We start from the raw sequence: 11,866 nt of genomic DNA, 5'->3' as shown, positions 1-11,866 counted from the left end.
ATTGTGACCATACATTTGATGAAGCTATTTTAAGAACAATTAGTCAGCCACCACCCAACTGGCAAGAACGTGTCCTTTAGTTATAGTTATTTACTACCTGCTGTTTCATCACAGTGTTTTGTTCTAAGATATCCCAGATCTACATTCAAGTGAGTGCTAATACCATACAATGATGAATTCTTTTCGTGCTTACACTCTAGAAGAACTTTCATTCTAAATTGAATGGATTGTCAGCAACCCAGCTAATGCAAAATTGTAATTTAAGTGCTGCTGCTGAAATCACTGCATTCAAAGTCAGAGTCATGTAGCACAGAAAAACACACTTCAGTCCAATTCACCTACGCCAGCCAGATATACTAAACTGATTTGGTCCCATTTGCCAACATTTGGCCGAAAGCCCTCCAAATCCTTGCTATTCATATATCCAACCAAATGCCTTTTAGGTATTGTAATTACACCAGCCTCCACTATCTCCTCTGGCAACTCGTTCCATGCATGCACTATCCTCTGCATGAAATCATTGCTCTTCAGGTTCATTTTAAGTCTATCCCCTCTCAAATTACACCTATGCCCACTAGTTATGAATTCCCCTTCCCTGGGAAAAAGACCTTGGATATTCACACTATTGATGCCCCCTCATGATTTTATAAACTTCTGCAAGGTCATCTCAGCCTCCAACACTCCAGAGAAAACATCCCCAGCCCATTGAACCTCTCCTTATAACTCAAAACATCCAACCGTGGCAACATCCTTTACATCTTTTCTGAACCCTTTCAAGTTTAACATCTTTCCTATAGCAGGGAGACTAAAATTTAATGCAGTATTCCAAAAGTGGCCTCACCAATGTCCTGTATAGCCACAACATGACCTCCCAGCTTCTTTATGCAATGTACTAACCAGTAGACAAACATGCCAAGTGTTGTGTTCACAACCCTATCCATCTACAACTCATGATTTGGAGATGCCGGTGTTGGACTGGGGTGTACAAAGTTAAAAATCACACAACACCAGGTTATAGTCCAACAGGTTTAATTGGAAGCACACTAGCTTTCGGAGTACTGCTCCTTCACAAGGTGGTTGCGATGAAGGAGTGGCGCTCCGAAAGCTAGTGTACTTCAAATTAAACCTGTTGAACTATAACCTGGTGTTGTGTGATTTTTAACAACCTACAACTCCACTTTCAAGAAACTATGCACCTGCACCCTAGATCTCTTTGCTTGGCAACATGCCCCATGGTCCTACCATTTACTATACAAGCCCTGGTTTGCCTTACCAAAATGCAATACCTCACATTTATCTAAATTAAATGCCATCTGCCACTCAACAGCCCATTGGTCCATCTGATCAAAATCCTATTGTACTCTGAAAGAACCTTCTTCAGTGTCCACTACACCTATTTTGGTGTCATCTGCAAATTTACAAAGCATACCTCCTATATTCACATTCAAATCATTTATATAATGACAAAAAGTAGTGGACTCAGCACCGATCCATGTGGCACACCACTGGTCACAGGTCTCCTGTCCAAACTTCTACCACCAACCTTTATTCTCCTTTCATCAAGCCAATTTTTATCCAACTGGCCAGCTCCCACAGATTCCATGCAAACTAACCTTGCTCACCAGTCTACCATGCAGAACCTAGTCAACCCATACATCGCTCTACTTTCATCAATCTTGTTTGTCACCTCTTCAAAAAACTCAGTCAAGTTAGTGAGACATGAACTCCCAAACACAAAGCCACGTTGACAATCCCCAATCAGTCCTTGCCTTTCAAAATGTACGTAAATCCTCTCCTTCAGAATCCCTTCCAACAACTTACTCACCACTGACATCAAGCTCTGCTGTCTTTAGTTCCTTGGCTTTTCCTTGCTACCCTTCTACTGCACAGGGTCTCGCTAATCTTGTGGGAATCACGCAGATCCCATAAGATAGGTGTAGGCCACAACAGCGCCATGTGGGGCTAGACCAAAGTCACACAAGCCCTACCATATTCAACTGTGCCCCATCATAGAGGACGAGCAGATCCACAGAGTTGGCAGGACCCAAAAGGCTCAGCCCACAGTGTGATTAAGAGTTGAGCAGGTTCCAGTAATGTCAGCTGGTTGTGGTTCTATGTTTGGGCCTCTGTGAATCAGTGAGGCTCATGACAGCCAGTGCCACCAGTGCGTCTGCAGTTGTGCAAGAGCATCCAATGTTGAAGAGGTCCTGCTAGGTTTGCGATTCCTTGTCAGTCGCGAATAGAACGAGCAGAATCAAAGGAGGCCCACTGAGAATGATCCTCAGCACTGTGTGGGCTTCAAAGCATTGGTACAGCCCCTCCTGTGTCAGGTAGGGCCCACTGTGATTAACCAAATTCTCTCAGGGTCAAGTCAATCCCACTTGTGTTGTGTAGGAGGTAAGAGGACTCAGCCTACTGGAGGTCCTAGTAGGCCGAGGGGTCCCTGTCAAGATTACCTAACCACAAGAGAGGGAAAAAACAGTTGAGTAAAGCTTGGAAATGAACGTACTAGTCAGACTGGACATAGGGTTTGAAGTATGAGAGACAAATCAGACCAACATGTCTCATTTACTAGCTTTCCTGGCTTTTCCTCTGGGGTAGGTCTCAACTTGATGATTATAGTAGTAAGCCATTCAGCACCACCAGATATTCTGCCATCCCAAGAGATGACGGATCTGCACTTGCATTTACCCGCCTTGATCCAAATTCCTTGAAAGTCTTCCTTAACAAGTATTTGTCAATCTTAGTGTTGAAAATTTCAAGTGATCCAGCACCAGAGTCATTTCAGGAGGAAGTTATAAATGTCCACCAATCTTTGTATTAAATTAGTACTTGGTTACAGTTCAAAGTGGCCTTGCTCTGACTTTAAAATTATGTCCTTGTATTCTGTAAATACTTTCGTTTTAAAAAATGCCAGTTGTGACTTTACTCCAGATTGCATCACATTGTGGAGATAGTGAGGTCTGCAGATGCTGGAGATCAGAGTTGAGAGTGTGTTGCTAGAAAAGTAGAGCAGATCAGGCAGCATCCGAGGAGCAGGAAAATCGACGTTTCGGGGGGAACCCTTCATCAGGAATGAGGCTAGGAGCCTTGGGGGTGGACAGATAAATGGGAGGAGTGTGGGGCTGGGGAGAAGATAGCTGAGAGTGCAATAGATGGATGGAGGGGAGGGTAAACCCCACCAACCTCCACATAAATAGCATCATCCGCCAACATTTCCACCACCTACAAATGGACCCCACCACCAGGGATATATTCCCCTACCCACTCCTATCCGCTTTCCGCAAAGACCGTTTCCTCTGCAACTACCTGGCCAGGTCTACACCCCCTAATAAGCCACCCTTCCCTGCCACCGCAGGGATTTCAAAAACTGCATCCACACATCCCCCCCCTCACTTCCACTCAAGGCCCCAAAGGAGCCTTCCACATCCATCAAAGTTTCACCTGTATTCCCACACGTCATTTATTGTATCTGTTACTCCCGATGCAGTCTCCTCTATATTGGAGAGACTGGATGCCTTCGCATGGAGCACTTTAGAGAATATCTCTGGGACACCCACACCAACCAATCCCACTGCCTTGTGGCTGAACATTTCAACTCCCCCTCTGCTTAGGACATGCAGGTCCTGGGCCTCCTCCATTGTCACTCCCTCACCACCTGATGCCTGGAGGAAGAAGGCCTTATCTTCCGCATTGGGACCCTTCAACCCCATGGCATCAGTGTGGACTTCATTAGTTTCCTCATTTCCCCTCCCCCCCACCTTACCCCAGTTCCAATCTGCCAGCTCAGCACCACCCTCATGACCTGTCCCACCTATCTGTTCCACCCTCCTCTCCAACCTATCATCTTTACCCCTACCTCCATCCACCTATTGCACTCTCAGCTACCTTCTCCACAGCCCCACCCCCCTCCCAGTTATCTGTCCACCACTAAAGCTCCCAATCTCATTCCTGAAGAAGGGCTCCAGCCTGAAACGTCGATTTTCCTGCTCCTCGGATGCTGCCTGATTTGCTGTGCTTTTCCAGCAACACACACTCAACTTGTGTTACATTGTACCTAGTTATCAAAAAGGTCTATTCACTACAGAACACAAAAAATAAATACTATGAACATGGGCTGATAATATCAGCATATTTTCGGAAAGAAAATCCACCTGTGACTTCTCAATTTTACATGCAACAATTTAGTACTCAGGTCATTCAATAAAATTCCCACCTCAGGCAACTGTGTGTGGAGTTTGCACATTCTCCCCATGTCTGCATAGGTTTCCTCCGGGTGCTCCAGTTTCCTCCCACAGTCCAAAGATGTGCAGGTCAGGTAAATTGGCCATGCTAAATTGCCCATAGTGTAAGGTGTATTAGTCAGAGGAAAATGGGTCTGGGTGGGTTGCTCTTCGGAGGGTCGGTGTGGACATTGAGCTGAAGGGCCTGTTTCCACACTGTAGGGAATCTAATCTAATCTAATCTAATCTAAAAATGGAAATTAAAACAGTCATGTGTCAGTTCTCCCCAGATTTCCTCATCTAATTACTCACGTTTGTCCCATTCTATCCTCCCATCATATACCCACTTTCTCCTATTGTCCAATTCACCATTACCACAGTCTCCCGTATCTCGAACTCCTACAGATTCCCCTCAGCTGAACTTAATTTCTGAAGTTTATAAAAATATAAAATAGCCACATGCAGATGATTCAAATATTGCTACTATCAAAAAGAACTGTGGATGCTGGAAATCTGAAACAAAACCAGACATTGCTGGAGATATTCAGCAGGTTTGGCAGCATCTATGGAGGGAAAGGAGAGTTACGTTTCAGGTGCAATGACCCTTCTTCAGGACTTGAGCGTACTCAAAAGCCACTGAACCCAAACTCAGTTTTCTGTCCACAGATACTGCCACAGCTACTGAGTTTCTCCAGCAGTTTCTGGTTTTGTTTTAATTATATCTTTCCCTCACATACACAGTTAATTAAAAATTATATAGATTTTACATCAATCATGCATTTGACCTTGCTAACCTGGCTTTCAAAATTATTTAAAGAAAAGTGGACCAGCAATGAGAAAAAAATGTGTAGCTGATTGTATGGTGCTGATAACATCTTGGAAAATGAAAGCATGCTATACATGTTTAGACTGCACAATCTAAATTCAACTCAGTGTCGCAGTTATGCTCAAAAATCAGCTCCAACCCCTGGATTTTAGAAGATTCTGAGGCCTTGAAGTTATAACTTACATCATATGAAGGTATTAAAAGAATCATAAAATAGATAGCTCAACTTAACTTTACAATTAATCAGGTTACTACAAAACCTATTTTTTGTTTCTTTAATTTTGTTAAATTACCATGTTGAACTTTAAAATTTGTCTCACTGAGACAAAGCACCAAAATAAATTTTAAAGATTTGCAAATGATTTAAATATATAAAAAGCAAGAGAGAGGTCAAAGACAAACCCCTTAAAAATGAACCTAGGGAGATACTTATGGAGAACAAGGAAATGGCACGACAATTAAACAGATATTTTGCATCATTTTTAATTTGGAAGATTCTTCAAACATCCCATTAACACTAAAGAATATGGTGAAGGAATTAGCACCATTACCATTCCTAGAGAAAGTAGTATTAGACAAATTAATGGGGCTAAAGGCAGATGCTGATGGCTTGCATCCTAGGATGCTAAAAGAGGCAGCTACAGACACAGTGGATGCATTACTTTAACTTTCAATAAATCTTTGGATTCTGGAGAGGTAGCAGAAAATTGAAAACTGCCAATGTGATACCCTTATTCAAAATGGAAAGGAAGTAAAAAGCAGGTAACCTTCTGCCAATTAGCCTGACATCTATTCTTAGAAAAATGTTGGAATCAATTATGAAGGAACGAACAGCAGCACATTAGGAAATCATAATCTAATCATGGTTTCATAAAAGAGAAATCATATCTGACTAATTGGAGTTTCTGAGGAAGTCTCAGCAAGAGTGCCAAAAGGGAGACTAGTAAATCTGTTGTATTTGGACTTAGTTAAAAATCACACAACCCCAAGTTATAGTCTAATAAGTTTATTTGGAAGTACAAGTTTTCAAAGCACGGCTCCTTCATCATGTAGCTAGTGGGGCGGGATCATGTGTCACAGGATTTATAGTAAAATAGCAAAGTGTCATACAACTGGTGCAATGTATTGAACAAACCTAGACTGCTGTTAAGTCTTTAATCATTCAGAATGGGTTGCAGGTTTCAATTAATTAATATGAAATTCTGCAATTCTAGTCTCCTTCCTATCGGAAAATTGTTGTGAAACTTGGTAGGATTCAGAAAAGATTTACAAGGATGTTGCCAGGGTTGGAGGACTTGAGCTACAGGGAGAGGCTGAATAGGCTAGGGCTGTTTTCCCTGGAATGTCGAAGGCTGAGGGGGTGACCTTATACAGGTTTATAAAATCTTGAGGGGCAGGGATAGGGTAAATAGACAAGGTCTGTACCATGGGGTGGGGGTGTCCAGATCTAGAGGGCATAGACTTAGGGTGAGACGAGAAAGATATGAGAGAGACTTAAGGGGCAACGTTTTCACACAGAGGGTGATGCATGTGTGAAATGGGCTGCCAGAGGAAGTGGTGGAGGCTGGTACAATTGCAACATTTAAAAGGCATCTGGATGGGTATATGAATAGGAAGGGTTTGGCGGGATATGGGCCAAATGCTGGCAGGTGGGACTAGATTGGGATGGGATATCTGGTTGGCATGGACGAGTTGGACTGAAGGGTCTGTTTCCGTGCTGTACACCTCTATGACAATGTAAATCCCAGAACTTCTTGCAAGTCACATCCCTGAAATAACTCAAGGTTTTATTTTAAAAAGTAGATCTCGGCTCAGACAATGCATTAAAGGTGTGAGGTTAGAGTTTGTCTGTATTCCAACTTTGAGTCAGACCGGTTCTATTCCCCAAGTAAGAATTTATAAAATGTCACATGGACTGACTGTTGACAGATTGTGTGCTTTTTGAACAAAATAGCATGTGTCTGCAAATGCAAATTCACTCCATAGACTTGTGTGCTTGCATGTGTGTGAGGGTGAGTGAATGTGTGCACAAGTGTGACGGAGTATTTGCCTGTGAGAAGGTGTGCGCATAAGTAGGAGAACATGTGCGAGTGAGAAAGCGAGCGAGAGCGAGAGCAAACACGAGACTGCATAAGTGTTTGAGTGTGACCAGTGAATCCCGAAATCCATCTTAGAGGACAGTCACCTTAAGATCAGAGGTTGAATGCCCTTGACCACTGAAGTGTTCCCACTATTGGGAGGGAACATCCTTGTTAGGCGATTGTTGTGAGATGCCCATTAATCCGTTGTCACATCATCTGCTTGATCGCACCAATGTACCATGCCTCAGGGCATCCTTGCCTGCAGTGCACGTGATATGTAATGGTAGTATCCATGTCAACACACTGACGCGTCCTTGCAGTGTTGTCATAACAGGGTTGTATGGTGTTGTGGTCAATGTCCTCAAGGCTGGGTAATTTGCTGCAAACAATGGTCTGTTTAAGGTTTAGTGGTTGCTTAAAACGTGAGAAGTGGAGGCACAGGGAAGATCTTGGCAAGGTGCTCATGCTCACTGATAACATTGCAGACTGTGAAGAATACGGCGTAGCTTCTCCGCTGCCGGGAAGTACTGGACAATGAAGGGTACCCCATCAGTCATATCCAGCATCTGTCTCTTGAGGAAGTAATTTCCGACATACCACAGTGAGAGACTGCAATGACCTCCTCAGGAGATGGGATATGACCAATAGGGTACTCTTCATTGTCCAGTACTTCCCAGGAGCAGAGAAACTACACCATGTTCGCAGCCTGCAACATATTATCAATGAGGATGAGCACCTCACCAAGATCTTCCCTACACCTTCACACTCTCATCCTCACACCCATGCATGCACACACACACATCTATGGGGTGACTTTGTATTTGCAGATACATTCTATTTTGGTGAAAAAGCACAATCTGTAGACAGTAAGTTCACATGACATTTAATAAATTCCTCCTTCAGAAACAGAACCAGTCTGACTCAAGGTTAGAGTACAAATAAACTCTAAGCTCACACCTTTAATGCATTGTCTGAGCTAAGAAGTCACCTGTTGAAAGAGCACTGCTCCAAAAGCTTGTACTTCCAAATAAACCTTTTAGACTATAACTTGGGGTTGCGAGATTGTTAGCTTTGTCCATCCCAGTCCAAAGCCAGGACCTCCACATCATCATATTTGGACTCTTAGAAGGTGAATGACAAAGTACCTCATAAAAGGTTAAATTATAAGAGAAGACCCCCGTGGTGTTAGACGTAGTATACAGTATGGATAAAGAATTGGTTGCTGGGAAGGAAACAGCAAGTGGAGACATGGGTTTCTTTTTCCGGTTGGCAACTAGTGGGATTCCATAGGGACCACTGGACTGCAACTATTTACAGTATATATTTTTGATAGAGGGAAAAAAAATGCAATGTCACCAAATTTGCAGATGACACAAAATAAGTGTAAACAGCAATTTGCGAGATAGATACAAACAGTTACTCAGAAATAAAACAAAGAACTGTGAAGCTGGAAATCCAAAACTAAATGGATTTTGCAGGAGAAACTCAGCAGGTCGAGCAGCATCTGTGGAGAAAAAGCAGAGTCAATATTTCTGGTCCAGTGACTCTTCATCAGAACTAGTAGCTAGGAAAAGTTGGTGTATGTTCAAACTAGAAGTCCAGGAATAAGCAATAGGTGGAGTCAGAGGCCAGAGGGAGAGAAAGACAGGCGGTCACAGGGACGGATAATGTTAAGCCAGGGAGAAAGAAAAACTGCTAATGGAGACTATGATTTGGTTAAAATGGCTTGGCTGTGCTGAAAGCAGCCCATATCATGCACAGGGCCCAGAATGTCAGGAGTAAAAGACAGAGGAAAGTGTTCTGATTCTAAAATTATTGAACTCAATATTGAGCCCTTAGTACAGGAGTCTAATGCAAACCACTACCCTCCACAGTAATCTGGACTATACACCCTCACAGCCTGATTTCTGTTAAGACTCCATTCTATTCTCCCAGTTTCTCCATTGCATCTGTTCTGATGATGTTACCTTCTGCAGGGGTCAGGACCTCCGGAATGTTCACTTTTTCTCAACCAAGAATTCTTTGCCACCTTGGTTAACAGAGCCCTCAGCTGTGTCTAACCCCTTTTCTTCACTCTTACTCTTCACACCTACAGCACTAATAGGGCCTCCTCATTCTCTCTTTCCAGTTCACTAGCATCTGCATCCAACGGATCATAATTAGCCACTTCTGCTACCTCTGACAGGATACCACAACTAGACACATATTCCCTTCCTTTGTCAGCATTTGATTGGGACCGTTTCCTCCCATCCACAACCTTGTCTTTTACTCATCACACCCTGTGGTAGCTTCCCACGCAGGCACAGTGGGTGTAACACCACTGTGCCTGCGTGGGAAGGTACCACAGGGTGTGATGAGTAGAAGAGGAGGCTGTGGACTGGAGGAAACGGTCCCAAGCAAATTTACTTCCTCCCTCCTCATTATCCAAGGCTCCAATCATACCTTCCAGGTGAAGCAGCAATTTACCTGCACTTTACCCAATCCAGTCTACTGTATGTGCTGCTCACAATGTGGTCGCCTCTACATTGGGAGGAGAAACGCAAGCTCGGCAACCACTTTGCAGAACACCTACTCTTTGTCTGCAAAATTGACCCCAAACTTCCAGGTGCCTACCACTTCAACACATCATTGTGTTCACTGGCCAACATTACTGTTTCAGAGTGGCTGCAGTATTCCAGTAAGGTTCAGCACAAGCTGGAAGAACAGCACATTTTCTAATTGAGGATTTATTAAGTCATAAACCTCAATAATAATACCAAATTCATGAATTTTAGGGCCTTATCATCATCTTCCATGTCCTTTGTTCACCCCACACTCGATGTCTTGTCAACACATGGGCTGCTCTTATCGCAACCAACTTATTTTCACCTACTTATGGTCCCCATTAGCCACTTTTCTTTCTCCTTGGCCATCCCTTTGTCTGCCAAACTGTCCATCTTTTCCTCTGGGCTCTGTCTCCAGCTATTGCTTATTCTTTTACCCTCTTCCCCACAACCCTATCTTCAGCATATATGCCTCCTTTTCCTAGTTACAACTGGTTGTGACAAAGGGTCACTGGACCCGAACTCTTGAATCTACTTTCTCTCCACAGAGGAAGCTAGACTTCCTGAGTTTCTCCAGTAATTTCTGTTTTAGTTTAGAGACAAATATTAAAAGGTTAAGTAAACCCTTTGTACCCGATGATTTTAAGGGACTTGGGGACATTTGCGCATCAAACACAAAGCTAGCTGCCAGGCGGAGCAGAGTATTTCTTTGTTATTTTTATTGAAAAAGACTTTTTATTCTTTACAAAATTATAAAATTACAAGTATAAACAATCAGAGTATAACAATTACAATAAACTAACTACTACTCTACAAAACAAAATAACAACAAAGAAAAAGCTATCCATGCTACAATTCAATAAATTAAATTAAATCACTCAGCGCAACCCCACCAAAGCTCCCCATGAGCAGGAGCATCAGCATACCCACATTTATTTGGGTTTCATCCTCTCAGGGCACCAGGCTCATCAGACCCAAGACTCAATGCTAAACAAAACCCTAGTTAGTATGGCCGACCAATCCGCTTCTAGGTGGTTCAGAAAGGGCTGCCACATCTTGTTGAAAACTTCTGTTTTCTGGTGCACCATATTTGGAAGGAAGTCGAGGGGGATGTGTTCCATAATTAACCTACGCCATCCCAGAGGACCTTCCGAGGCCCAACGCATCAAAATGTTCTTCCTCGTACAAAATGTAAGAACATTAAACAGCTTTTTCCCAAGGTTATCTAAGGCAGACAGAAGTGGCAGGCCCAGGAGAGGAAACACCAGACCTTCCTTGACCTCAGTCTCCAGGAGCCTCCCCATGACACTCACTAAAGTGCCCCAATACTTGCAAAGCTTGTGGCATGACCACAAACAATGGGTAAGAATGCCAATACTTATTTTACATTTGGGGCACAACGGAGACACTCCTTTTTTGAATTTGGCTCTGGGACCAGATGAACCCTGTGAAGGACCTTCAGCAGCATAGCATGCATTCTATGCAGATCATGATTCTTCTCACGTTCTCACAAATGTCCTCCCATATCTCTGACCAAATCTCCACGCCCAAAGGAGGTTTTAGGTAAACTGCCTTTGTTTTGTCGCATCACTATCCACACTTTAACCATATTGATGACCATTGGGTTCCGACAATACTCCATGACTGCCCTCATCTTATCCATGTACAACAGATTAATGTACAACAGAGGTCTCAAGAACCAGCCACATTGACTTCGGGTCCTCACAAGCCCAATCTGGAAAGTCTACACCACCCTCCCCCCCTCCCCCTTTACCCCTTCCCTATGGAAGCTGCAATTTGGTAAGTTTAATGAGAGGCCACCTGTGACGCCAAATAAAAGAACTGAGCCAACCAGCGAGTCTCCGCAACATTTACCAAGGCATCAACAGAGGAAACATTCACATGGGATATAACAAGCAAGGAAAAACATTTATTTCACTAAGAGCTGTTCTGCCTAACCAAGACATTTAAAGAACCTCCCAATGCTGAACATCCTGCCTTATCTTATCAAGCAAGTGCACAAAATTAGCCTTATATAACTGGTCAAAGGCGGGAGTAATGAAAATGCAGAGGTACAGAAAACATCCCCGTGACCACCTGAAAGAGAATTAGATTTCACCTTCAAAATCGGGTATTACTCCAAGATCTCCCCATGGACACGGCCTCTGACATTATAAAAATCAATCATATATC

General features: G+C 43.2%; 1 protein-coding gene across 1 annotated transcript in view; it reads right to left on the bottom strand.

Moving 5' to 3' along the window:
• lrba (LPS-responsive vesicle trafficking, beach and anchor containing) overlaps positions 1-11,866 on the bottom strand; it is an 894,965-nt gene that overhangs the window by 716,104 nt on the left and 166,995 nt on the right. The window lies entirely within an intron of this gene.

Source organism: Chiloscyllium punctatum, chromosome 1 (genome assembly GCF_047496795.1).
Source record: "Chiloscyllium punctatum isolate Juve2018m chromosome 1, sChiPun1.3, whole genome shotgun sequence".
Taxonomy (NCBI): domain Eukaryota; kingdom Metazoa; phylum Chordata; class Chondrichthyes; order Orectolobiformes; family Hemiscylliidae; genus Chiloscyllium; species Chiloscyllium punctatum.
Note: the sequence above shows the minus strand (reverse complement) of the source record. Positions and strands in the feature narration are given on the sequence as shown.